This window comes from Bubalus kerabau, chromosome X (assembly GCF_029407905.1).
Source record: "Bubalus kerabau isolate K-KA32 ecotype Philippines breed swamp buffalo chromosome X, PCC_UOA_SB_1v2, whole genome shotgun sequence".
Classification (NCBI taxonomy): Eukaryota; Metazoa; Chordata; class Mammalia; order Artiodactyla; family Bovidae; genus Bubalus; species Bubalus kerabau.
The window spans coordinates 118,808,986-118,826,699 of record NC_073647.1 but is presented as its reverse complement, the minus strand read 5'-3'; the positions used below and the strand labels follow the sequence as shown (position 1 = coordinate 118,826,699).

General features: G+C 43.4%; 2 protein-coding genes and 1 long non-coding RNA gene across 5 annotated transcripts in view; 2 read left to right on the top strand and 1 right to left on the bottom strand.

The window, feature by feature from the left end:
- Positions 1-91: 91 nt before the first annotated feature.
- On the bottom strand, positions 92-16,748 carry LOC129638501 (uncharacterized). 2 transcript variants are annotated; one of them, XR_008707858.1, is made up of 5 exons: positions 16,081-16,748; positions 15,047-15,257; positions 12,829-13,275; positions 7,194-7,287; positions 92-1,318 (listed from the first exon to the last, which is right to left on the bottom strand). It is a non-coding gene; the product is annotated as an uncharacterized LOC129638501 (long non-coding RNA). The 2 variants fall into 2 exon arrangements; XR_008707857.1 differs by lacking the exon at positions 7,194-7,287 and having other exon boundaries at positions 92-2,238.
- The window catches only part of GPR82 (G protein-coupled receptor 82), a 198,511-nt gene continuing 193,977 nt past the window's right edge, over positions 13,181-17,714 (top strand). The window contains exon 1 of one of the 2 annotated variants that reach the window (XM_055562982.1): positions 13,181-13,318. The gene's annotated coding sequence lies outside the window, so the exon portion shown is untranslated. The remainder of the gene's footprint in view (positions 13,319-17,714) is intronic. The other variant, XM_055562981.1, reaches the window with a different exon arrangement.
- The window catches only part of GPR34 (G protein-coupled receptor 34), a 174,200-nt gene continuing 169,716 nt past the window's right edge, over positions 13,231-17,714 (top strand). The window contains exon 1 of the mRNA XM_055562978.1: positions 13,231-13,318. The gene's annotated coding sequence lies outside the window, so the exon portion shown is untranslated. The remainder of the gene's footprint in view (positions 13,319-17,714) is intronic.

Sequence of the window (17,714 nt, the reverse complement as noted above, 5' to 3'; positions counted from 1 at the left end):
AGTTTCAGCGAAGGATGGAAGGACCAGTCTGCCATCAGAGGTGACCTGGGAAGAGGAGGACCTTGGGAAATACCCTGTGTGGGAGGGTGGGGTTTATGGATTTCTGCTCTTGTCACATGAGCATCAGTTGAAAAAGAGAAGCAACAATGAACAGGTGCCCTCTGGTGAGAAGACTAGGAATTGGAAGTTTCTGTGGCTACAGAACTCCATCCCTGCCCCTCCCCACCCCCATCTTCTAGGAAACTGGGTCTGCATGCCTGAATTAGAGTTAATCCATTCAGTTCAGTTCAGTCGCTCAGTCGTGTCCGACTCTTTGCGACCCCATGGACTGCAGCACGCCAGTTAATCCATTCGCTAAGTACTAAAAATTGTGCCAGTTCTCCTGGTGGGGCAACCATTAAGTCCAATCCCTTTGTTTTCTAGTACAACCCTCCTCCCCCTCCTCCAGGAGCCTGGGGACACTAGGGTCCAGGAAGATGGGTAGGACAGAAGGCCAGTGGGAAGGGGACTTAGACCCAAGGTAGTGGAGGTGGTTCCTGTGGTTCCAGATGTGTCAGGAGGTGTTTAAAACAAAGATTCATTACTCTGCACTTATTCCCAGGGGTGGCCTTAGCTTCAAAAGAACTTTAGGGCAGGGTAGGGAAAAAAAGAGGAGGGGTATTGTCTGTGGACAAATATATTTGTAAAATCTTAAGGTTAAAAAAAAAAAAAGATTAAACAGGTTTCTCTTCTGCAGGACTTTTCAAGGGTCTTTTGTGTGCAAACATGCATTGTTACTCTCCCGAGGAGGCCACAAAATCCTCTTTGCTTTGTGTTTTGGAAAGACACAAGAGATGCTATATTAGCGGAGCAGGGAGTCTCCAGCTTGGACGATCCTATTAGGTGTGGGAATTATCATGAGCTTTGCACTTCGGGGCTAGGAGAAAAGGTGGCAGCCAGTAGCTGGGCAGGGGGTGCTGAGAGATTTTCCAGGGTGCAAGGTGGCCAACTGTAAGCTCCCAGGCCAGAATGCCAGAGCAGGGGCTGTGTGTCTCTATGTATGTGCTCAAGTCATCCTCCACACATGTGTAATGATGACTGCCTTTGTGACACTCTGGCAGTCTCTAATCTTAATGTCCTCTCTCTGTATTTGAAGGGCTGGGTTTTCAAAGCCCACATGGATTCAGGGTGCACAGAGCTGTGTTCTTCAAGGGCATAGTGCTTCTTCTGTGTCTCCAGGTAACACTAGGTATTAGAAATGTTGCAGAAAGCACCACTGAGGGCAGGAGTGTTCCGATGGATTATGACCGTTAGCGGTCATCAGCTCAATGGGTCTCAGCTGGCATTAAAAAAAAATAAGGTATAACCAAAAAGTCACAGAACTTTGTGTAATAAGTGTTATTTTGTGGATTTTTTAATTTAATCTGTATGCATTTGTTCAGATTTTATATATGTGTGTGTGTGTCTGGATTGCTGCATACAATTTATATTGTGGTTTATTGTTAAAAAAGTTTGAAAGTCACTAATCTGGAACATACATGGTTTTTTAAATGTTTTCTTTGGAAAACTCTCAAACCTACAGAAAAGTTGCAAGAATAATAGGTTTCTCATTTGCTAACATTGTATTGTATTTGTTTTGTCTCTCTCTTTGTTATTATCATTTTTCACAAACAGTTTGAGTTAGTTGTAAACATCATGCCTCTTTACCTATACATACCTCAATGTATATTTCCTAAGAACAAGGACTTTCTCTTATCCACAGTGGCACTATCACAGTCACGAACTTTATCACTGGTAGAATACTATTATTTAAAATAGAAACTATATAGAAATTTCAGCAGTTGTCAAAATGATTTTTTAGGCAGTCATTTTTCATGCGGGTGGAAAATGAGGTTCCTAGGTCATGGCTTGTATTCATTTGATCACAGTACTCAAAATTCTTAATTCATCAGTTGATTTTTAAGGTTTCAAAATAAATTCGTTCTCCAAATGTCTTACTTTTCAAATGTGAGAACCAGATGAGGTCAGAAATGTTGTTTGTTCAAACCGTGTGTTGTGGCCATGGTAACTGAATGAGGATCACGAGAATCCTGGAGGCGAGATCTCTGCATTGGGTAACCATGTGCATCCACAGCAGCCTGCGTTTCTGAGGAACAAGGTGCTGCCCTGGGAGGAATGTCCATCCTTTAATTTGGAGTGGGTTCTTGAGAGTCAGCTTCAAAATGCTGCTCCAATTCTGCCTGGTGGTGAGGTGGTGAGCTGTTTAATGAACATTTGTTTGGCTGAATGTTTCTAAACAAGTATAAGCGCTGAAATAGCCTCCAGGGAACAGATTTTTATAGAGCTACCCAGCCCAGTAGAATTCTGGGAACGTGGGAGTTCCTTGCTGCCAAACAGATCCAGAGCTGCCTGGAACGAGTTCCCAGCGAATTGTGGCCATTATGAGCTCTCATGAGAGAAAGCAGAGTGGAGAGTTCCCAGTTTGGAGTTCAGTAAGTTTCTTACCCCATCATTGGCTAATTAGTACCTTGAGAAAAGTTAAGGTCCTGTGGGTTATGCTAAGCAAATCCATGGGCCCGTCAGGATGGACCTCGTTATGCTATGGTAACAAACAACCCCCAACCTTGGTGGCTGACTGAGGGTTATTTCTTGGTCATGCTACATGTCCAACATGGACTTATTAGGGGGGCTCTGTGCCTTGTAGCCATTCAGGAACCAAGGCTGAGGAAGGATCTGCCACTTGGGCCCTGGGATTTGCTGCAATGGAGAAAGCAAGCTTGGGAGAATCATTGCTCCAAAATGCTTCCACCCAGATGTGACACCTGTTGTTTCTCACTTTTTACTGGCCAAAAATGTCACACAACTGCACTTTAGCAAGGCAGGGAAGTATGGATTCCCCGTGTGCCCAGAAGGAAGGGGAGAACTGGGAATATTGGTGAACACTGGCAATGCTCCAAAGCAGTAGAGACTCCAGGCAGCTCCCCTGATAGAATCAAGTCTGGACTGCTCAGAATTGTCAGAAGAAATAGAGGCTTGAGGGGGCAATCTGGTGAGTGAGTCACTAGCCCCAGGCTTTCTCTCCTTCCAGCACCCTAACTAGGCTTTGAAAACAGTGTTTACTTTAGCCTATAGGAATGCTGTGGCCTCACTGTATTGGTTCTTTCAAGAAAGGGGAGAGAAAATATAGACAGGAGGTTCATATTTACCCTTTAAACAAATGTTTTCCATGCCAGTATTAAAACCTCCAGAAGTTTGATCTTTGGAATTTCCAGGGGTCCATCAGAACCAAAGGGGTCAGTCAAGTTCGATCCTCAGCCTGCCTGCCTTCTTGCTGGGCAGTCCCTTCCTTATCCCAGCTCCATAGGTCCTGAAAACTGCTGCTCAGAGTTCCAAATGAACAAACACTTCTGGGAACACCAGTTAGCCTAAACTTGCACAAAATACCACAAGTATTTTTTCTTTCTTGGCCATGACACATGGCATGTGGGACATGAGTTTTTACTTCCCCAACCAGGAATGGAACCCATGCCTCCTGCCATGGAAGCACGGAGTCTTAACCACTGGACCACCAGGGAAGTCCCCAAAAGTTGCACAAAATAAAGTCATATTTCTCTCCACAGAACACCAACACTGGGGAGATGGTGTGACACAGCTGAGAGAAAAATACAGAAATCGCCCTCCTTTTAAAGTGTTACATGTATAACCAAAGTTTCTTTTATCTTGAAAGATACTCCCTTTTTCTGTTATCAAACAGGACTCTTCATTTCCTGCTCTGAGATTGTTCAGGTTTCCCCCAAGAGCAAGGAGTGCGTCCTGGCTTTCCATTTGCACTTGGCCCCATAGCTTCACAGAGCAGAGGAAGATTATCCCAGAGGCATTTTCATGTTTTAAGCGTCAGTGGCAACTCGATCTCCACTCCCTGCCCTCCACGCATGCACGCAGTCACAGGGGATGAGTTGATTGGAGGAGTCACAGGCAACCTCTCGTCTTAGAGCTCTTGGGTGTATGTCTACCTGAGGCCTAGGGTACAAAGCTGGAGTGAAACACGGCCCCTCCACAGTGAGCCTGGCAGACTTCAGTGGCTGAATGAATGTTGCTTATGTTCCTTCTATTTGTGTTCCAGGCACAGAAAATTTAGAAGCACTTAGACAAACATTTGCACTTTTCAAGGGAGTTCCCTTGAAATGTTGCTGACTTTTACTACTGTGCTCCTGAGAGGAGAAAGAGTTTTTGTTCACAACCAGACTGAGTGAAACACCAACCTGCAGGGAGGCCCATGGAGGGCCACCACTGTGGTTCCCAGTGGCCTAGTGGGAGTTCTGTCTGCAATATATGACCTTGAGGCCGAGGCCCACTTGTGGCTTGCTCACGATCCATTAGTGGGTCATGGCATTGGTAGTGGCAACCAGCATTAAAAAATAATAGTGACATGGAACTTCCCTCTTGGTCCAGTGGTTAAGAATCTGCCTTGCAATGCAGGGATTGTGGGAACTAAGGGTGGGGGAACTAAGATCCCACATGCTGCAGGGCAACTAAGCTGGTGCACTGCGACTACTGAGCCTGAGCGCCACAACTAGAGAATCTGTGTACCACAAGGAAAGATCCCGCATTATGTAACAAACACAAGGAAAGATCCCGCATTATGTAACAAACACCCTGAGTGCTGCAACTGAGACCCAACACAGCCAAATAAGTAAATATTAGAAAAATAATAGTGACAAGGTATTCAGGGAAATTTCAGCAAGCATCACAGATATTAAGAAAGGCATTATTTCATTAAATTTTTGTTTCAGTTATATATATGAACTGTGAACTTCCTGATGTTCAAGCTGGTTTTAGAAAAGGCAGAGGAACCAGAGATCAAATTGCCAACATCCGCTGGATCATGGAAAAAGCAAGAGAGTTCCAGAAAAACATCTATTTCTGATTTATTGACTATGCCAAAGCCTTTGACTGTGTGGATCACAATAAACTGTGGAAAATTCTGAAAGAGATGGGAATACCAGACCACCTGATCTGCCTCTTGAGAAACCTATATGCAGGTCAGGAAGCAACAGTTAGAACTGGACATGGAACAACAGACTGGTTCCAAATAGGAAAAGGAGTGCGTCAAGGCTGTATATTGTCACCCTGTTTATTTAACTTATATGCAGAGTACATCATGAGAAACGCTGGACTGCTGGGAGAAATATCAATAACCTCAGATATGCAGATGACACCACCCTTATGGCAGAAAGTGAGGAGGAACTAAAAAGCCTCTTGATGAAAGTGAAAGTGGAGAGTGAAAAAGTTGGCTTAAAGCTCAACATTCAGAAAACGAAGATCATGGCATCCAGTCCCACCACTTCATGGGAAATAGATGGGGAAACAGTGGAAACAGTGGAAACAGTGGAAATAGTGTCAGACTTTATTTTTCTGGGCTCCAAAATCACTACAGATGGTGACTGCAGCCATGAATTTAAAAGACGCTTACTCCTTGGAAGGAAAGTTATGACCAACCTAGATAGCATATTCAAAAGCAGAGACATTACTTTGCCAACAAACGTTCGTCTAGTCAAGGCTATGGTTTTTCCTGTGGTCATGTATGGATGTGAGAGTTGGACTGTGAAGAAGGCTAAGCGCCAAAGAATTGATGCTTTTGAACTGTGGTGTTGGAGAAGACTCTTGAGGGTCCCTTGGACTGCAAGGAGATCCAACCAGTCCATTCTGAAGGAGATCATCCCTGGGATTTCTTTGGAAGGAATGATGCTGAAGCTGAAACTCCAATACTTAGGCCACCTCATGTGAAGAGTTGACTCATTGGAAAAGACCCTGATGCTGGGAGGGATTGGGGACAGGAGGAGAAGGGGATGACAGAGGATGAGATGGCTGGATGGCATCACTGACTCGATGGACGTGAGTCTGAGTGAACTCCGGGAGTTGGTGATGGACAGGGAGGCCTGGCGTGCTGCAATTCATGGGGTTGCAAAGAGTCAGACACGACTGAGCGACTGATCTGATAAATGTGTATGTGTATACTGGAGCCCAATATAAAAATGTACTCTCATTGGGGGGGTCACAATCGTGAATATTTGAAAGCCACTGTCATAGATCACTTTGATTCCTTATATATTTTCAAAGAGCATGGGGTTGAAAGTAAAGCCCAGGACTATTTTGTTGATTAATTTTCTCAGCCAATTTATTTTCTTGCGTCATCACTAAAAAGTAGACTAGTCTTATTTATTCCCTGTTTAAAGACTTAGTTAGATCAAAAGAAGCAAGATTGGGCATTTCGAAGAGCACCTGGGCAATTAGAAGGTAGAATTGAGGTGCTCTTTGATGGACTTGAAGAGGCAGGGTGAAGTGGAATGTGCAAACCAGGTGGCTAATGGGTGTGCGGCTCCTGCAGCGAGGATCTGTAGAGGCCCACAGAGCGCTAATGGTTGTTTCATTTAATAAGTTAATAACTAATAATGTGAATGTCTTTGAAGGACCCTCTTAGTGTCTCACAGTGATATCTATTATTAAAGCATCTAATAAGATGAAAAACAACCCCAAGGGTAAAAGATTGAGATCATGATCATTTACGGAAATCCTGCAATGTTACCTCAATGTCCTAGTCCTAATATTATATATAACTGCCTTTATACGCTGTTTCTAATCTATTCCAAATGCTTGTTGCTGTGGCATTCAAATGGGTACCATTATTGACTATTATGTGTCAGAGTCAGTGTCTGATCATCAAATTCTCTCATTCAGGCATTCTTATCCCCGTTTTACAGATGTATTTAGAAACTAAGGTTTAGATAATGTTAGAAGTAACTTGGAAAAGTTTTGAATCCAGATCTCTACGCTCCAGACCCACAGTAAACTCCCCGGCCTCTAGATTTGATGTGACATTTTTCACCTGTGGAAATTTTTCTCTTCTGGAGCTAATCATTGAAGTTCAGAGGAAATAACTTAAAAAAAGATTCCAAAAGAATTGTATGCCATGACCAAGTGGAATTTACTCCAGGTGTGTAAGGCTGCCTGAACCTTTGAAAATCAATGTAATCTAACATATCAACAAACTGAAGAAAATCATATAATCATGCTAGTTGGTACAGAAAAAGCATTTGGCAAAAATCCAATACCCATTCATGATAAAAACACTCAGCAAGTTAGAAATAGAGGAGAATGGTCTGAACTTGAGAAAGAAGCATTTAGAAGAAATCTGCAGCTAATATCATACTTACTGGTGAAGGACTGAATGTTTTCCCATAAACTCAGCAACACAGGGAGGATGTCCACTCTCACCACTTCTATTCACCATAATACTGGAAATTCTAGCTAGAGTCATGAGTTAAGAAAAAGAAATAAAAGACCTACATATTTGAAAGAAATAAAACTGGCCTTATTTGCAAATGATATAATTTTCTACATAGCAAATTCCAAATAATATATCCCAGATTCCTAGAACTAAAAAGTATATTCAGTAAGATCACAGGGAACAAGATCAATACACAAAGATCATTCATATTTCTTTTTCTTTTTTTTTGGCCACACACCGAGTGGCATGTGGGATCTTAGTTCCCCGACCAAGGATCAAACCTGTGGCCCCTGCAGTGGAAGCACAGAGTCTTAACCATTGGACTGCCAGGGAAGTCCCCATAAGCAATGAACACATAGAAACAGAAATTAAAAACAAATACCATTTACAATCACTCCAAATGCTTAACATATACATGTAACAAAACATATACAGCCTCTCTATGAAATGCTGATGAAAGGACCGAAGATCTAAACAAGACACACTGTTCATGGATTGGAAGAGTCAACATTTAAAGGTATCAGTTCTCCAGAAAAAGAATTCAGAATAATGATAGTGAAGATGATCCAGGATCTTGGAAAAAGAATGGAGAAGATGTGAGAAATGTTTACCAAAGACCTAGAAGAACTAAAGAACAAACAAACAGAGATGAACAGTACACTAGAAATAGATTAATGGCAGAAAATCAAACAAATGTTTGGCAAACATGTATACATGGGAGAGACCCCAGAGAACTGAATAACTCACCAAAATGGCCAAAGCCTTCACCTTAAATACCATCTTCAGCTAAAGACAAAAGAGGATGTTGGTGCTGGGGGACATCAGTTGTGGAGGTGACCAGGAAAAGCACAGTGAGACAAAGGTAAGGTGGTTGTGCAGGTTTAAGTCCATACCTTCTCCGCTGATAAGTTTCTAGAGGTAAGGTTATCCACCTCTTCCTGGTACTGTGTGGGAGACACCCTTATAAAGGAGATTTCCCTTCTACAATAAAGGTCTCTTACAAAAATGTAACTTCTGCTTGGATTTCAGAGTACCTCCCAGGTCTACTGTTTCTTAAAAAATAACCATCCTAAAATAATCCTTATGCCAGAGAGACACATTTTGGGGCAGCAAATTTTGCCCTCCTACAGAATCACAATCTCAGCAAAGTCCTTGGTAGACTTAAGACAAGCATCTTTAAAGTTTATACAGAAAGACAGAGGCCATAGAATAGTTAAGCTAATCCTGACAGAAGATGGTAAAGGGGAAGGAATCACTCTATGTGAAGACTTAAGTCTTACTGTATAGTTACACTAATCAAGACAGTGTTATATTGTCAGAGATAGGCAAGAAACATTGATCAATGAACAGAACAGAAAACCCAGAAATGTACCCACTCAAATAGGCTCAGCTTGTTTTTTTCCTATTAATCCTCTTTTGATTTGGATTTTTCTCAGTTCCCCGTCCTGTTTTTTCTTCTTTATTTTTGGGTACTCTGGATCTTCGTTGCTGCGTGCATGCTTTCTCTAGTTGAGGCAAGGCTACTCTTTTTTAGTTGCAGTGGCTTCTCTTGTTGCAGAGCACAGACTCTAGGCTCACAGGTTTCAGTAGTTGCAGCACTTGGCCTCAGTAGTTGCAGCTCAAGGGCTTTAGAGCACAGGCTCAGCAGTTGTGGCTCATGGGCTCAGTTGCTCCATGGCATGTGGATCTCCCTGGACCAGGGATGGAACCCATGTCCCCTGCATTGGCAGGCAGATTCCTATTCACTGTACCACCAGGGAAGTCCTCAGCTCCTTTTTCACGAAAGTGCAAAAGCATTTCAATGGAGGAAGGATTGCCTTGTCAACAAATGGTGCTGGAACAATTGAACATTCATGTGCAAAAAAATGAAACTAGACTTAAGCCTCACACCTTAATCAAACATTAACTCAAAATGAATCTTGGAATTAAATGTAAAATCCAAAATTATAAAACTTTTAGGAAAAGAAAAATTCTTGGGATTTACAAGGCTAAGGAGTTCTTTGACTTGACATTGTCAGGGAGGAAGAAAGTCAAAAGAGGATATTAGGTATAGTACTTTGGGACTTCACAGGCAGTGGAGGCGGGGCAGGCAATTCACAAGAGATGGAAAAACAAATGTTTGGTAAATAAATGTTTGCTGAGCCATGCACAGACAGTGAAGACTCACTAATTTTAATAGACTTCCCTATGTTCCTGTCTACTCATTAGTTCATACTGTAGTTATCTATGGTGATAGCTCTTTTCCTGGAACAGGTCCTCTAACTGCCTAAGGAGGCAGGTCAAAGGTCCTTCCTGAGTCTTTGGGGCCTTAAAAATAACCTACATTAATCTTCAGGCCAAAGGGACACAATTCAGGGCAGTGTAGTTTGCTTCCCTACAATATGGTTGCATTTTTTGGTTTTCCCTGGCTCCCACCAATAAATTTCTTTGCGGACCATTTTTTGCTTTCTCTGGTTTAAAATATGTTCTTCAGCAAAACAGAACACTGTCCATTATGCAGAACATCATCAAAAAACTCCCCCTGGGGCTTTGAAGCGTCTCTCTGTGAAGCTGAGAAGTGGCATTGCGTGTTTCCCTGGCATGTGTTTTGGTCCTATAAACGAGTATCCTCTGGTCCGGGAGCTGGTTTCCAGACGGACGAACCCACCACAGCACATCACTAATTTCAGGTTAAGGCTGACCAAGAACAATTTGTGCTTTCTGGTTTCCCTGGCACATGGCTGATATTACAGGGCTGACTCATTGTGATTAATCCAGTGACTGCAGGCACAGCCTTGTGGAAAGACAAAGCCAGCATCACTTGTCTCACTTCACCACTGAGTGCCGAAGCTTCCATTTCCTCATCGGGAAAAAGCTTTTTACCTCAAAGAGCTATTGTGAGGCTTGGAGAGTTGAACTAGCTGTGAAACACTTGAGCCAGCCAAGGAAATGTGAGTCACCATTTTGAGTCTCAAATAGGATTGGATTCAGCTGTGAGTAACAGAAACCTCCAAATACTCGTGGCTTAAACAAGGTAGAAGTTTATGTCTCTCTCATGATCAAGACCCAGGGAAGTTGTAGGGGAGGAAAAATAATTTTTCTTCTACCCTCCTGAGTTCTTAGCTGAGACCCCTGTAATAAAAGATGGATTAACAGAGAAAAGGGACTTCCCTGATGGTCCAGGGTTAAGACTCTGCACTTGTACTGCAGGCGATTCGGGTTCCATCCCTGGTCAGGGAAGTTCCACATACCATGCCATGCGGCCAAAAGAAAAAGAAAAGCCTACAAGTTTTAATGAACATGTGTATCTCCTGTATACCTGGGAGAGATCCAGCAAAACTGACTAATTCCCTGAGGTGGCCTAACCAGTTTCTATACCATCTTCAGTTAAAGACGAAAGAAGGTGTGTGTGCTGGGCGTGGGGGACAGTTCTGGGGTCACCAGGAAAATCATGGGAAACAAGGGTAAAGTTGTTATGTAGATTGAAGTTGGCACCTTCTTCATTGATAAGAGTTTCTTGTGATTAGTCTTTCTTTCTGGTAAAGAGAGGGAGACACACTTACAAATGAAGATTTTCCTTGTAAATGTAAATGCCTCTTACAAAAGAGTAGCTTCTGTTTTCAGAGCTTCTCCTACACCGAATTTCTCAAAATAATAAACTGAAATAATCCTTAGGGCTGTTAAAAAAAAAAGACAATAGGCCCAAAATGGATTCACTTGGGCTCAACCTACATCAAACCAAGACTTAACACCTAATTTAAATACAGTTTCAACCTCTCCCAGGAGTAGAATCTTAAACCAATCAGTTTGGAAGGTCAGCACTAATGAGGTAATCTGCCTGATGGACTCCTGCCATCTCCCAAAGGAGCTTGACCTTGCCACAATCCTCTCTTTGCTAGTAACTTCCTTGTCCTGCCCTCTTCTGCCTATGAAAAGGCAAAATGAAAAGTCTTTCATTTTGTACAGCTCCTCATAGCTCCTTTCTATCTGCTGGATGGGATGCTACCCAGTTCATAAATCACTGAATGAAGCCAATAAGATCTTTACAATTGGGAATTCCCTGGTGGTCCAGTGGTTAGGACTGATTCTGCGCTTCCATTGCTGGGGGTCTGAGTTCCATCCCTGGTTGGGGAACTAAGATCCTGCAAGCTGCACAGCATGGCCGAAAAGACAAAAAACAAACAAAAAAAAAACCCCAAACAAGAAAAAGAGACCTTTATAATTTACTTAGTTGAACTTTTTTTTTTTTGGTCTTGGCAAAAAGGCGTTTTTTGGAGTGGTGCTACCCTCCAAAATCTGGAGCCTGTGTGGCAGCTGTGCTCCACAAAGCTCTTAAGGACCCAGATTCTGCCTATGTTATTGGTCGTCTGTGTGTGGTTTCTCTTCTCACAGTCACCTCTTGACCCAAAAGGGCTGCAGAGCATCATCCAACTCTGTCTCCTCTACTTAATACTTCACTCCTGTCACTTCTGTTACCACATGAGTGGTAACGTTTCCCACATTAAACAATTCTATGACACCAGCTAAATGTCCTACAATTTAACTCAATTCTGACACCATCTACCTGGAGATAGAATCAGGCCCTTCTCTGATGTTGAAAGCTCAGCTTCTCTATACATGGGTGCCGGATCAAATCTCAGAGATAGAGTTTTGGGTGAAGTAGAAAAGAGTAGCTTTATTGCACACTTTATCCATACTTCGGGGTGTGGATGGGAGGCATTTTTTGTTCACCAACCAGGAAGCTCTCCAAACACTGTCCTTTTGGGTTTTTGTGGAGTCATAATTGATTAAATCCTTGACCGTTGGTGATTAATTCAATTTCCAGCTGCTCCCAGGAGTCGGGGGTGGGGGGTGGGGTGGAGATGAAATTTCTAACCCTCTGCTCACTGAGTTGGTTCCCCTGGCAACCAGTCCCCATCCTGAGGCTAATCCAGGAGCTTGCCCCAAACACCTAATTAACATACCCACTGGTGCTTGAAAGGGACTTGTTAAGAGTAACAGAAGTCACCTTCATGGCTTTTATCACTTAGGAAATTCCAAGGGTTGTAGGAGCTCTATGCTAGAAACAAGATCAAATACATGTTTCTTAGTATAAATCACAGTATCGTGCCAACACACCCTCAGTCAAGCCAGAAGGAGGGAGAAAGAGGGTGAGGAAAACCACATCTTCTATCAAGAATGCTCTCTGACAGTTGCACAAATCCCTCTGCTCCCATCCTGTTGGCCAAACCCAAGTCACATGACTAAACCAAAATGCAGAGGAGGCTGGGAAATGTCATTTTTCTCCCACCCAGTTATATAGCCGGCTAAACAATGAGGATTCTATTACTGCAGATAAAGGGAAATTATATAAAAAAGGGAGACTGCCACAACTTGGTTGGTACCCTAGGAAAGTGGAGGACTGTTATTAACTTCCCCCAGTCACCTGGGGAAAGGTTGTGCTGTCTGTCAGCAGATTTTGATCAAGGCAATCAAAATATTCACAAGTGTACTTTCACATCCAAACTTCTCCAGGGTCACATCTGGACTAAAAGTCAGAGCCCCAGCCCTCCACTCCCATCCCCACCCCTGAGAGAACTCACCCGACTTCCCAATTTTGTAAACTCTTGTAGGTCAGGCCATTCATAATGGTTGCCATCTTGAGTGGCTGTACATCCCCAGCCGGACCAGCACCTGCTTCACCTACACCTACTCACACGACTGACCTTCCTACATACTTGCCCCAGGCTCCAGTCAGTGGCTTGTTCTAACCTTTAGATCAGAACATCACCATAGAGCTTATCAGAGGGGCGGTGAGCGGTGTGCCCCTCTGCTGGTTTCCTTGTTAACCACTGACCAGTCCACCTGACGTCAATTTCCCCTATAATTGGCAACCTCCTCCCATCCCCCGACTGAAGACTGCCTCCATGACCTGCTGGCGAGATGTTGCTCCAGGGTTTTGCTTTAGATATGTAAGCTTTCCCGTCCATTAAACTGTTGCTGGAGAGCAAATGTCTCGTCCTGGGACCCCAAAGTGAACGGCCTTCACTCTGCGCAGGAAATAATTCAAGAGCAAGCCAAAGAAAAGCCAAGGTGAGTTTATTTAGAGGGATATGTATTCCACAGGCAGAGTGCAGACTGTCTCAGAAAGTGAGAGCGGCTCTGGGGTGTGGGGTCATTGGTTTCTTTGGACTGAATCATTTTATACGCTACCCAGTGTGAGCAATGTTCTTGCTGTTTCAGGGAAGAGTGGGGTCTTGGCAGGAATTGGGCCTCTGCCCACTTTTTGGCCTTTTATGGTTGTCTTGGTACTGTCATCGTGTGAGGGGGTGTGATTTTAAGTGTTACAATGAAGGTGTGTGTGCTCAGTCAAGTCTGACTCTTTGCGACCACATGAACTGTAGCCTGCCAGGCTCCTATATTGAAGGAATTTTCCAGGCAAGAATACTGGAGCGGGTTGCCATTTCCTCCTTTGGGGGTTGTTCTCAACCCAGGAACTGAGCCTGTGTCTCCTGCATTGCAGACAGATTATTTACCACTAGAGCCACCTGGGAAGCCCCGTTACAAGGAAAGTATAATGAGCTAAAGGTCAATGACTGGGCTGTTCTCAAAGCCATCTTGGTTTCAGCTGGTTCCTGTCGGTCATTCTTGCATCCCAGCTGTGCCCCCTCTTCATTTATTTAGTGGTTGCGCCCTGCCCCCTTCCCTCCAGTCTCATTTCCCCCTCAGAGACTTTTCTCACATAGTCTTCTGGGAAGCAGAAGGGTCACGGTCCTTCTGTAACTGCTTCAGAGCTGGGTAATGGCGTCAACCCTGCTGGTCAGGGAGTAGAAATCTCTGGATGCCTGGTCTAGGGGTCCCCGGGGCAGGATAGCTTGTCTTAAGTTGAAGGGCAGTATGGCCTGGAATCCTTGCATAGCCATCATTTTGATGTGGAACTGTTGTAACCTGAAAACATGAACTTTACCAAGTGTTTCAAGAGGCAGGGTCTGAAGAGGAGGATGACGACGACTAGGCCTGGGAGGGGCAGGAACCCAGTAAGGCTATGGAGGATGCTCTTAACGGAGAACCACATGGCATAAGGGTCTGACCCCTGGTTGTAGGGTGTAACCATGATGCTTGTTCATAAATCTTCTTGATGTCCATCTTGATTTGGCCTGAATTGTTGACACAAGTAGAGCAGGTTTCGTCTATGACTGCACAAACACCACCCTGCTCAGCCAGCGAGTAATCTAGGGCCTTTCTATTGTCCATAACCACACTGGCCAGTGAGTTTAAAGAAGTTGAAAGTCTGTTTAGGGCATTTCCAGTGGTCAGGGCCGGACTCTCTATAAAGTGTTGGTTACATTTTCTAGGGTTACCTCATGGTTGGCAAAGCCTCCCCATGGAGCTGCCAATCCCCCTGCCAGTCCTATTCTTGCCAGTATTAATCCAATGGCCCTCTTGGGATGGTACTGAGTGTTACTATGTAGTGTTACTAAGAATGGGACCCAATGTCCTAATGTACCGGCAGGCTCCCTTGTGCCACACACCATCAACCTAAGGATAAGCATTTACACAGGGGCCAATTTTTCTCCCGGCTGCCCTTGTCTTTGGGCCCTCGTTCTGGCGAGTGCCACATACGCAGACATATTCTGAAGCTGCAATAAGAGATCTGGGAGCAGACGAATTTAACAAGGAAGCCACCGTCTGAATCCATGGAAGGGACGAGTTTTGAACACAACTCGGGGATAAGGGCCCATTAATATATTCAAAATAGTTAAGTTCTGGAGTATTCCATGCCCTTGGCTTAGATGAGATGGTGAAGAGGGTTTTACCTACAGCTTCTGTGAAGTCCAATTTTTAGTCCATGGCACGTGGGCTTCATTCTCAGCACACAGAGTGGAGGTGTTTGTCGGAAGGCAGTTTGGGTCCAGGTTCCAAAACGCTGTGATGATGTTACCATCCGGTGGCCAGGGATTGCTCCAAAGAGGCTCACCACAGCCAAGAGAACCATTAGAGGTGTAGAAGCATTGGAAGCATAACTGGTTTTCTGGATAACAAAAACAGCCATCATTAATGGAAAAGTTAAGTCACCTTTTAAAGAGAGTTAAACTTAGGCAAAGTATTGAGCCCGAAGGGAGTAGTGCCCAGCATGCTCAAATCTTAGGCATGGAGGGGAGTGGGCGCTGGATTTTTATGTGTGTGTGTTTTAATCTTACTCTGTGCTGGGTCTTTGTTGCTGCCTGGGCTTTTCTGTATTGCAGTGTGCTGGCTTCCCATTGTGGTGACTTCTCTTGTGGTGGAACACTGGCTCTAGGGCGTGAAAACTTCAGTATTTGGGGCCTGTGGGCTTCAGGAGTTGCGACTCCTAGGCTCTAGAGCACAGGCTCAATAGTTGAGGCACACGGGCTTAGTTGCCCCGCAGCATGTGGGATCTACCTGGATCAGGGAGCGAACCCATGTCTCCTGCATTGACACGTGGATTCTTTACTACTGAGCTACCAGGAAAGCCCCACCATGTTTGAATTGATAATACTCTGTTGTGTGTACCTATTTGTACCTGTAACAATTGTTGTAAGCCAGGATATTTATGGCAGACACAACATTTAACTAGTTTTTCTCCTAGGGAGACTACTTTAGATGTTGACTAAAGCATTATTTTCCCATTTTGCCTGAGCCATGACATTGTCAGAAGTCCTACTAGGAGTATCATAGCTTTTGACATCATATTACTGTATTTTTGTCTCAGACCCAGTAAGGATAAAGAAGATATTTACCAGGGCGAGGGCTTTCTGAAAAGCTGCAGAGTAAGAGCATGATAGAAACACAAAGATTACTAGGCCAACCTACCACAGCCATGTGAAGTCACTTACCTGTTCTCTTGAACAGGTATCTGAGGTCTTCCACTGGCTCGCAAGAGTAGGCCCTCTCTGGTTCCTGTTAGGGCTTAAAAGATACAGGTTTTATTCTAGGCAGATGTACCCAACTAGTAACTCTCTGTAGCTTGTCAGCAGTTGGGGCACTTAGTAACATTTGATACGGTCCCTTCCATTTTGGTTGTAGCTGGTGCTCAGGTGACTCTTCCTTTAAGTTTTTAGTAGAACAAAGTCCCCTGACTGGACTGAGACCTTGACCTTTTCTCTTGTGGGGGTGGGCAGCACTTTGTTTCTGTATTCTTGGATGGTCTTTTGAACCTGGCTCAAGTTAACAACTGGGGAAACCAGTTTATGGATTTCCTCATGGAATAAGAGATCTGAAGTTAAAAAGGGGTTTCCCATAGATCATTTCAAATGGGCTACGTTTTAAAATTCCCTTTAGGGCCATTCTAGTCCATAGAAAGGCTACAGGCAGGAGGGAGACCCAGGTTTCTGAAGTCTCTTAGCACAGTTTAGCGAGTGTTGTTTTTAGATTTGCTTTTTCTACCTTGCCTGACGACTGGGGCCTCCAGGAAGAGTAGAAGCAGTGGTTAATACCCAGAGCTGCAGAAACCTTGTGGATTACCTTGGTGGTGAAGGAAGGTCCTTTATTACTCTGTAGGCTTTTGGGCAACTTGAATCTCTGAATTATCTCTTAAAGTAGAAATTTGGTGACACCTTGTAGTTTTGATTTTGATTTCTCTAATAACTAGCAATGTTGAGTATCCTTTCATGTGTCTTTGGCCATCTGTATCCATCTGTATATCTTCTTTGGAGAAGTGTCTATTTAGATATTCTGCCCATTTTTTGATTGGGTTTTTTGTTTGCTTGATATTGAGCTGTATGAGCTGTTTGTATGTTTTGGAGATTAATCCCTGGTTGGTTGCGTTGTTTGCAAATACTTTCTCCCATTCTGTAGCTTGTCTTTTTGTTTATGGTTTCCTTTGCTGTGCAAAAGCTCTTAAGTTTAATTAGGTCCCATTTGTTTGTTTTTGTTTTTATTTCCACTACTCTAGGAGATGAATTCAAAAAGATATTGCTGTCATTCATGTCTAAGAGTGTTCTGCCTATGTTTTCCTCTAGGGGTTTTACAGTATCCGGTCTTAACATTTAGGTATTTAACCCATTTTTATTTTTCTGTGTGGTGTTCTAATGATGTATTTTCATTTTTTATATGTAGCTTTTACATTTACCAGTTTCCCCAGCACCACTTACTGGAGAGACTTTTCTCTGTTGTCTTTCCTCCATTGTATATTCTTGCCTCTTTTGACATAGATTAATTGACCCTACATAGATGCTTGGATGTATTTCTAGGCTTTCTGTCCTGTTCTATTGATCTATATGTCTGTTTTTCTGCCAGTATCATACTACTTTGATTACTGTAGATTTGTAGTATAGTGTTAAGTCAGGGAGCCTGAATCCTCCAGCTCCATTTTTTTTCTCAGGATTGCTTTGGCTATTTAAAGTTTTTTGTGTTTCCATACAGATTTAAAATGTTTTTGATCTAGTTCTGTGAAAAATGCCATTGGTAATTCTTTAGGGATTGTATTGAATCTGTAGATTGCCTTGGGTGGTATAGACATTTTGATAAT